Here is a 10,113-nt window from a genome sequence, read left to right as displayed (position 1 = left end):
CATCCTCACACCGCTATGCCTGCCTCCTCACCCACATTTAGGGCAGAGCCTTGAGGGGCTGCTCAAGTAACACCTGTGGTAGGAGCAGGGCCCCAGAATAATTTTTTCAGGCCCAGTACCAACTTGTAACACAGGCCCCCTCCCCACACATATCACAACCCCTCATCCCAGGCATACAATCTCATGAGCCAGGAAACATTTTTTCCTCATGGTAATGGGGGTTGCAGCCTGGGCCAGGCCCCCCAGGGCCTCCGGGCCCTGGTAAAGTGTACCCTTTTTTCTTCCCCATGTGGGGACCGTGGGTAGGAGTCCTCTGAGGCAGCATGGCTGCCTAGGACTTTCCCTGGTGATTTCAGCTCGAGACAGGGAGTCAAGAGAAGAAACAAAGACCCATGGGTCAGAACAGTGGAGGGCAAAGCTACAGTCTGAGGCATTATAGCAAGAGGTCCCCCAGCCCCTACTCTCAAGAGCTTGTTGCAGAGAGACCTTAAACAATCCATCCCAGATTTTAAAAGGTAAGGGTTTGTGCTCCAACTGATTTTTCTTCCTATTCCCCCTCTGATAGCACAACAGACACAGGCTTACCCATTTATTCTCACTAGTCTCCTCTTTGGGCTGGGTTCTTTAGCTGGTTTATATAGTTAAACAGATTCCTACTGCTCCTTGACCCGAGAGGCTGGATCTGTTTGTAGAAAGAAGGCAAGTGGGCAAGCTGTCTGTTTATAAGATAAGCCTCTCCCAGGGGTGGGGTTATGTGAATAGGGCAGCACAGGTGGGGCTTAATTTATCTAGCTGTAGGCAAGGGAAGCAAGTGGTGGCTGGGTTTGTGCTGAAGAAAGAGGAAGCAATCCAGTTCCTGTGTGTTTAATGCCTCTCTCACACTGGAATGTGAGGACTGACTCCAGATAAGGTGGTGGGAATGCACTGCTGTAGAGCCAGTGAAAATGAAGGGGAACCAGGGTCTGCATTTCAGCCTGATTAAAACCCTCCCTTCTGGTGGTTATGTCACAGCAACTCAGCGTGTCCAGAGAGGGTAACCCCCATTTGCCCAATGTGGGCTTGATACACCCCATCAGCAAGAATCCTTGCTGACACAAGCTATCATGATCTGGGCAGGGCAGAGAAAACAAGCAGTCTATATCAAGAATTCCCAGCAATCACATCTAGTGGCCAGTGCAAGGCAGGGGTAAGAGAGCCTGGGCTCCCCCTACTCTACCAGGTTCTGCCCCAGGGCCCTATGAAGGCAGTAAACTCCATGTTAGGGTTTCAAGCATGTGCTCCTAACACATTCCCTGGGTCACTGTCTACCATAAAGCAGGCAGGTCCTTGGCTGGCAGTGGCCGTAGACAACTGGCCTGCCACAGCATAGTCTGGAGGGTCAGTAGTTCCTCTGCAGGCATTTGCAGCACACATCCTTCCTCCTCTGCAGCCAGCCCCAACTGAACTGTGCTGCCTCCTTTTATCTGTCCCTTCCACCTGAAGCATGTACAACATTCTTGGTCTCCTGGGCCCACCATGAGAGGTCAGCCCCCGTTGGCCAATGCAGGGTTGATGCACCCCATCCCAGGTTCCTTATCTAGAGAGACTCCAATACATCGTCCTGTTTATTTCCTGTTCCTATGAGTCACCTTGTCTAATAATAAAGTTCTAACAAATCCTCTATATGTCTCCCCTCCCCTACCCAACCATCCGTCCAGTGGATTGCAATTTAATGCAGTCTTCATTATATACTAGCAGCGGTGGAAACAAGGTGGACTGTGGAGTTATATTGCTTGCTGCTGGGAAGGAAAATATAGTGGGGGATAAGCTGAGACACACAGGTGAGGAGACAAAGGAACTCAGGATAATGGGGTTCAATTCTAGGTTGCACCATAAACTTGTCTGTGACTTTGAGCAAATCACTTTGGGCTAGATTCACATAAGGATTTAGGCATCTAAATCCCAGAATCAGGCCCCACTGGGATTCACCAAACTCCCTGAACCTGGTAGACAAGTAAATTTTTGCAGTAAAAGCTCCCTAGGCATCTATGTTTTTTCGTATTAGAGAAAGAAGGCAGGTAAGATAATATCTTTTATTAGACCAACTTCTGTTCGTGAGAGAGACAAGCTTTCGAGCTTACATAGCACTCTTCTTTAGGTCTCCTAAGATCAAGAGATGGTTTGCAGCTGAGAATCCCAAGCAGTGGGAGGCACCTCCCTATATCCAGGTTAGGTGCCTGTCTTGGAGAGAGGGGCCCGGCTTAGCACACCCTCTAGGTTGGCATCTCCGATTTCCTAGCTTAGGTGAGGTGCGACCTAGCATACTGGCTTTTGTGAATCCCATTCTGAGGCACCCATCTCTCCCCATTCAATGTATAGGCCCAAACATGGGTCTGGTGAATGCCCGTGATTTTCTAAGTGGTCATTGGATAAGAGGGAAGGTTTCTCCTGGATCAGTAACTGGTTAAAAGATAGGAAACAAAGGGTAGGAATAAATGGTCAGTTTTCAGAATGAAGAGAGGTAAATAGTGGTGTCCCCCACGGGTCTGTACTGGGACCAGTGCTGTTCAACATATTCAGAAATGATTGGGGAAAAAAGGTAAATAGTGAGGTGGCAAAATTTGCAGTTGATACAAAACTCCTCAAGATAGTTAAGTTCAAAGCAGACTGTGAAGAGTTACAAAGGGATCTCACAAAACTGGGTGACTGGGCAATAAAATGGCATATGAAATTCAGTTTCGATTGATGCAAAGTAATGCACACTGGAAAACATAATCCCAACTATACATATAAAATGATGGGGTCTAAATTAGCTCTTACCACTCAAGAAAGATGTCTTGGGATCACTGTGGATAGTTCTCTGAAAACATCCACTCAATGTGCAGCGGCAGTCAAAAAAGCTAACCGAATGTTGGGAATCATTAGAAAGGGATAGATAATAAGACAGAAAATATTGTATTGCCTCTTCATAAATGCATGATACTCCCACATCTTGAATACTGCATGCAGATCTGGTTGCCCCATCACAAAAAAAGATATTAGAATTGGAAAAGGTATAGAAAATGGCAACTAAAATGATTAGGGGTATGAAAAAACTTCCATATGAAGAGAGATTCATAAGACTGGGACTTTGCAGCTTGGAAAAGAGATGACTAAGGAGGGATATGATAGTGGTCTATAAAATCATGAGTGGTGTGGAGAAAGTAACTAAAGAAGTGCTATTTACTCCTTCTCATAACACAAAAACTAGGGTTCACCAAATGAAAGTAATTGGCAGCAGGTTTAAAAGGAACAAGAGAAAGTATTTCTTTACACAATGCACAGTCAATCTGTGGAATTCCTTGCCAGAGAATGTTGTGAAGGCCAAGACTATAACAGGAGGATAGGTCCATCAATGGCTATTAGCCAGGATAGGCAAGGATTGCTGTTTGCCAGAGACTAGGAATGAGTCTTTATGGCAGGAGTTTCCTTCCTATGAGCCTTGCTTTCAGACAACCCCCAAAAACAGAACAAAATGATTTCCAAATCACTGAGTTTCTCTTGATTTCAACAAGATGCAGAATTCAAGCTAGATGTATTAAAAAATTCTTCCTGTCTTGATTGATCCTGAGTTGAAACCAAAATCAGGGGCGGGGGATTCATGTGGTTTGGTGTTTTGTAATAAAGGCCCTGATCCTGCATTGACAACAGCATAGGAGTACCCTGTGGGAGCTAGATTGGCTAGCTAATATAGAGCTCCCTTTCTTGGCGTGGGACAGGCATCTGTGCAGTGCCCCCCTACACAGAGCTGCACACAAAGGCCAAGCCTAGCCTTAAAAGTGAGTAAAGCACTTTGGCATTTCCTGTGGCAAGGTCACTGGTAGGACTCCTGGTGTGTGCTGTGAGCTAGGCCAACAGAAGAAGCTTGATAGGTGGTACACGAGGAACTCCATTTCCCCTTCCCCACACAAGCTCCTTGTGTACCACCCTCCCATCTCCCTCTATTGGAAGGTACCTCTGCAAACCTCTACCTCCTTTCTCAAGCGAGAGGTCCCATGTGTCCTCGATGTCTCACTTCCCCTTATCAGGATTCCCCATTTTACCCCCATGCCAGGGCCTCTGTGTCCTCCATTCCACCCTCATTTATGCAGTGCCTTACCTTGCCAGTATACCCACTGACTTCATGTGACAGAAACGTGTCCACTATTACTAGTATTCCTTTGGTGGCCATATTGTTTCCAGACATGTGATGGGCATAATTTCCATCCACTACCCCACCAGGCATGTTCCTTTGGGGAGACAAAACAATGTAGGTGGGATTTTCCAAAGCGTCGAGAGTTGGCCTAAGTCTGTTCCCTTTGAAAGTCAGTGGAGGTTTTCCCTTTTACCTCAGTGGGACAAAGCTGAGGCAACACTAAGCATAGTCTCAAAACCCCACCTGTCATTGGTTGCTTGCACCTGACAGAATGCGGAGCTTGATGATGAATTTTTTAGTCGGTTCTCACCTAGAAGCTCCAACTGAGATCAGCACCGATTGATCTAGGTGCTGTACAAACGCACAGAAAAAGATCAAAGAGCTTACAGTCTAAACGGATAAGACCAGATGAGCACAGTGGTCTCTTCTGGTTTTAAAATCTTATGATTAAGGTCCTTCATTTGCAGTTTTTATTTTGTTTAACATTTCCTGGGAATTTAACAGTGTTTGTTGCAAAATGTGAAAAATGGGTGAAAAATCAGTGCAAAAAATTAACTTAATAGTTTTCTGGGTAAATATTGCAGTGAATGGGGGTCAGAAGGACAGAGAAAAAGCAACAACTAGAGAAAAGAAAGAGTATTGAAAGTGAAAGCAGTTTAATGCTGTGCTTTATTTCATGAACTATAACAATATGTGTACTTGTATGTCTGTGTATCTTCCACTATATGGCCTTATTTTAACAGACAGCCTCTCATTTACACTTAGAGTAATTTATTATTAACATAAACAAATCTACCTAATATAATACATTGTATTTTCTTAACATTGTATTTTCATATGCTTGAGTGGTCCAAAAGACAAGTGAGAAAAAAAATAGTCTGTAAAAACTGAAAATGAAGGGGCTTACTTATAAATGGTGGGAAAAGAAACTGACGCACGGAACGATTAAAGTGGCTTGCTCAAGGCATAGCAGGTGACAGCCAAGAGAAGAACCTAGTTTGACTGCATCCCAGTTGATTGCTCTTATCAGAGGGGCCACACTGCCTCTCATGAACCCAGCTGTCATATCTGTTGCACACATTTTTCTTGTTGGCATTGGTTGAGTGGCTATATTGGTGCCTCAGAAGCCTTCCCCTGCATCAAACTCCACAGTTAATTTTCAAGGAAGGAAAAGCTTAAATGAGACAAAGTGCAAACACATCCAGATTACAAGGTTAGCGTTGAGTTATTTTTATATTATTAATAGTTGAAGGAAAGAATTAAAATGACACTTTACTGAGAAGCTGGAATTATAACTACTGAGAGATCTGCAACAGGAGATGAAACTTCACTGGTTGTATAGCAAAGCAAGAGCTCTCAGAAACTTACATCTTGCTTTTGCTTGCCTTTGAAAGAGATATTTGGAGGGGTTTCTTTTAAAAACAGTGTGAAATAGACCTAAAACTGACATGCTCTACTTTTGCTTTTTTCCATCCACTAAGTTTGCTTAATAATGATAATAGGATCCTTTTATGATAGAGTGTTTTGGTGGGCTGTGCTGTGTGCAGAAGTGCTTAGAACTGTTATGCAGCAAGTACAGAACTGCGGTCTGGTTGGTATGTGTGCTACCTAACACAAACAGGACTTGAGGTCAAACAAAATCAGTCAGACATGAGACTGCTCATTACTAATGCCAACTCTGGGGGAATCAGATCCTTATAATCTGTGTGGGGCAGGTCCACTTACATATCCGATCAAGCCTTCCATGCGAGAGAGTCAGATATCTCTACTTGATCAATCCCAGAACGCATCATCTCTTTCCCCAGATTTTGAAGAGAACAATCAACAGGTCTGGGGGTAGCGTTGGCTATTGCTCAGGCAGTGGCCTAAGAGCTGGGAGACATTGGCTCTATTTATGGCTGTGCCACTAATCTACTACTTGATTGAAGCAAGTCACCATGCCACTCTGTGCCTCAGTTTCCCCATCAGTACAAAGGGGATACTAGAATTGAAATTCCTATGTAGAATGCTTGGGTCTATCCACATTTAAATGGGCTGCAACAGAGCTTTAAATATTTTTTTAGGGAGTGCCAGGGTGAGATCCACAAGTGCATTGTCCTCTAAAGCAGCAGAAGTAAATCCAATCAAAAGCTGATGCAATCCAAGATTTTATCTCCTGTCAAATGGGGAATTCTGCTTCCCTCTTTTTGTTTATGGGCGTTCCCATACTGCAGAGGCACATTAATTATAGCATAACAATAGATAAAGCTGATAAAATGCCATTTTATTCACCTAGGGAGAAATTCACCCCTGTGCAGTCTCAGGATCTTTGCACAAATATGTCCTTTTCTGCAATTTAGTGTCTGGGAAAGGAGGCAATGACAATGGAGTGTCTGGGAATAGGTGGAGGAGGATAAAGCAGACGTAGTTATTTCATACCCAGGACTGAAATTGTGTACAGGCCCTTATGCTTGCCAGGGAGTGACGTTAACCTCATGACTTATCTCAAACTTCTTTGCAAGCCTGAATCATGATAACTTCTCATTCTGTTAATCTTTTTGACATTTTTAGGACGAATATGCTGGAATTTGGGTAGCTGGGTGCCCTGGAATTATTGCCCAGAAATGGGCCCTAGATAAAAATGACATAGCAGCATCAAAATATGTTGGTCAGATGTAGTATTTCTTTCCTGTCTCCATGCAACATGATGCCCGGAGTAAGTTGCAGCACAAAATTCAAGAGAACAAAACCATTCTGCACTGCATCGCACACTCTGCAACCTTTTGATTTTGCTGCTGCTCTCTCTCGTGTATTTAGGCCTAGATTATGATATGGGCTAGGTGTATAGAAGAGAAATAAAACCCTTTTCCGCCCTGCCCAGGGCTACCAGAGTCTTGGACTCAGGTGCACAGGAGTTAATAGGCATGGCATGCCTGCTAATCCCTGCCTGGAAGCAGGTGGGCAGGGAGTGGCTAGAACCTAGTCATCAGCAAATGACTACTCTTTCCCCAGAGAAAAAGGTAAGCAGGAAAGAAATTGTGCTTCAAACTATGTGTATGCTATGCACTAGGGGTGCGATTTCCCTGCTCATATACACATACACACTAGCGCTCATTGAGCTAGCATGGATATGAAGAGATGTGTAGCCATGGGACAATGGGTAGTAGCCACGGAGTCATAACCGAGTCGTGCCAAGTACCCACCGATTCCAGGAGGATTTTGTCCATGACACTGCTCAGCCATGCTCGATTGCTACTGCTACCCATGTTCCCGCAGCTCAACTGCTCTTCATACTCCCGCTAGCTCAATGAGAGCTAGTGAGTACATGTGCACGAGAAGGGGAATCTCCCACTTAGCTCTTAAGGTAGACAAAGCCTCAGAGGGTGTCTTGAACCACAGTGCTTTCTGGCTCGACTCCTGAGGCGTTACAATTTACTCCTTCCTCAGAGCTGTGCTAGAAGGCACAATCTAGCCTCTAATCTTTTTGTTAGGGAGTGAAGAAGGGTAAATTGTAAAGACAGGCTACAAAATAAACAACAAAACAAAACAAAACACAGAAACCTATGGAAGTCTTTCATCGGTGTTCTAGTAAAATCTGCATCCTCTCCCAGTCATTCAGATAGTATATGTAACAATGTGTCTAATAACAAGCAATGCCCTATTAGGACAGCATGAAAAGATGCCCTGCTGAGCTGGTAATGAAGGCCTCCAGAGAGATCTTTGTTTAGTTTCAAAGGATTTTAGTTTGGTTTTTGTAAAGCATGTTTTGCTACTCTACATGGATTTGTCATTTTTTCATTATACTTTTTTTTTTCTCTTTGTAACACGGCCGTGCTATGAACTGTACCGTAATGCTGATGTAGGCTTTAGGCACAACCGTCTTTTGCCCACTCCAAGTTGCATTGTCATTTATAAACAGGTCCCAGAACCTTTTCCACCCACACTCACAACATACACATTAGGGCAGGGGTGGCCAACCCGAGGCTCTTTGGTCATACAAATGCGGCTTGTGGCTCTTTGGGGCTCTTTGAAATTGACAAGCTTTTCCAGATGGTAAGAGAGCAGGGGAAACTGACAAGTGAAATTGACAAGCTGCAGGGAAATTGACTGATCAGCACAAATTTTCCACCTAGGGTAAGAGACGAGGGGAAACTGAAAAGGTAAATGTGGCTCTTTGCGGCTCTTCCTCTCTGACTGGTTGGCCACCCCTGCATTAAGGTATTATTTAAATGCTCACCTCTGTCCTAGAGTTGACCTTTATTGCAAAAATAGAGCCCTCATGCAGGGCTGTACCTACAATGGTGATTTTCTGAGACCGGTTTCTTGCCTTCTCTCTAGCCTCACTTAGCAAAGAGCCATTCCACCTATTATATCCCTGAGTCAGACCCAAAGATACCCCCCTACTCGGGCTGCTAGCTTGATTCAGCTAAACGGCTCTGCAGTTCTCCTTATGGTGAAAGTGTCTGAAACCTGCTCACCATTTGTATTGCGCCAAAGCAGCATAAATACTCTGTTGTTTCTTCACAGGCAGACAAACTAGTGGAATCACCATGCAGAGAGATTCCATAACCTCATGAGCACCGTGAGTGTCATCTACAACTGAAAGGTGCTTGCCAGGACTCCTCAAAAGGTCTCTACGGTCTTGATCTACACCCTCCGGTGCCCAAGATGGTTGGGATTGGGGAAGTAATCGGGTTACATATCCCCTGACGTTATTGTATCTCTATTGTTCTAGATTCCTAGGACATATCTGTGTCATTCCACCCATTTATTATTATTCCTCATTTCCATTTCTGTAGCTCCTAGAGGACACAGCCAAGCTCAGAGGCCCATTGTGTTGGCTGCTGTACGTACACAGAGTAAGAGAAAGTATTTGGCTCAAAGAGTTTACAATCTAAAACAGATAAAAGTAGCAATATTATCCCCATTTTCCAGATGGGGAACCTGAAACAAAGATTAAGGTCCAGATCCTCACAAGCTATTTAGGCACCTAACTCCAATTGAAATCATGCACCAAAATACTTTTGAGGATCTGGGCCTAAGTAGCTTGTCCTAGATCAGATAGGAACTATGATCTCACAAGTTCCATTCCAGTGCCCTAACCAAAAGATCATTTTTCCTTCTTTTATGTAGGATATTGGTGGCTTGCAGTGGGGAACAGAACAACTGGTATAGCTGTAAGAAAGAATACCATATTACCACGTGAGAGTTACATAACCTCTAGGAATTGGACGGAGAACACTGGGTTATTTCACAAAGGACAGCAAACAGCGATCAAGTTGCACTGATTTTTCAGCCACTGATTTTTCAACTTAGGTGGAATAGGAATCGTTTTCCTAAGGGAGCATATCTCCATATGGTCTCCATTAATTATCATAGGCATCCAGTTCAAATATACTTTCATTCTGAAGATCAAGGGTTTTTTAAACATAAACTCCAAATATGATCAATATCCCATTGTGTAACACCTACGATATTTGAATTTGAAATGCCTCAGCAATTCTAAATTGCTTTACACATGCCTAGAACCTGATCCCATACAAAATCAAGACCTTGTTAAAATATGGACCGCTCCAATAATTTTAAATCACTGTGCACCATGTACAGTAATTAAAACCATTACTGTGCTTCAAATTGTTTAATAAATACTTCATTTCATACACTCCTCAGTAAACCCTACTTGCTTTCTGTACACTGAGTTGCACATATCTTAAACTGATAATCACGAACAAAAAGAAGAAATTCAAATTCAGAAGAGGATTTTTTTCCCCCCCTTTCTTGTAAGTACAAGAATAATAAAGCAAACATCTGTGAAGGACCTGTTGGTTGGATTCATATGATGGGAAAAGATCACTCTTACTGTGAGTTTAGAGAATAGTTATTCTTTTAGGAGTGGAAATGTCAAGGATGATAATGGAAAGGGGGAGGAGTTGAAGCAGTAAACACATACATAGGGTATGTCCATTCCCAAGAGAATATAC

The 10,113-nt window shown here is 43.6% G+C and overlaps 1 long non-coding RNA gene across 2 annotated transcripts; it reads left to right on the top strand.

Moving 5' to 3' along the window:
* Positions 1-369: 369 nt before the first annotated feature.
* On the top strand, positions 370-9,806 carry LOC137159150 (uncharacterized). 2 transcript variants are annotated; one of them, XR_010921552.1, is made up of 3 exons: positions 370-515; positions 8,660-8,762; positions 9,266-9,806. It is a non-coding gene; the product is annotated as an uncharacterized lncRNA (long non-coding RNA). The 2 variants fall into 2 exon arrangements; XR_010921553.1 differs by lacking the exon at positions 370-515 and adding an exon at positions 5,305-5,366.
* The last annotated feature ends 307 nt before the right edge of the window (positions 9,807-10,113 follow it).

Source organism: Emydura macquarii, unplaced genomic scaffold, assembly GCF_026122565.2.
Source record: "Emydura macquarii macquarii isolate MOO-44397 ecotype Brisbane River unplaced genomic scaffold, CSIRO-AGI_Emac_v2 contig_1790, whole genome shotgun sequence".
Taxonomy (NCBI): Eukaryota; Metazoa; Chordata; order Testudines; family Chelidae; genus Emydura; species Emydura macquarii.
The sequence above is the reverse complement of the archived record's forward strand: the minus strand, read 5'-3'. Positions and strand labels throughout refer to the sequence as shown.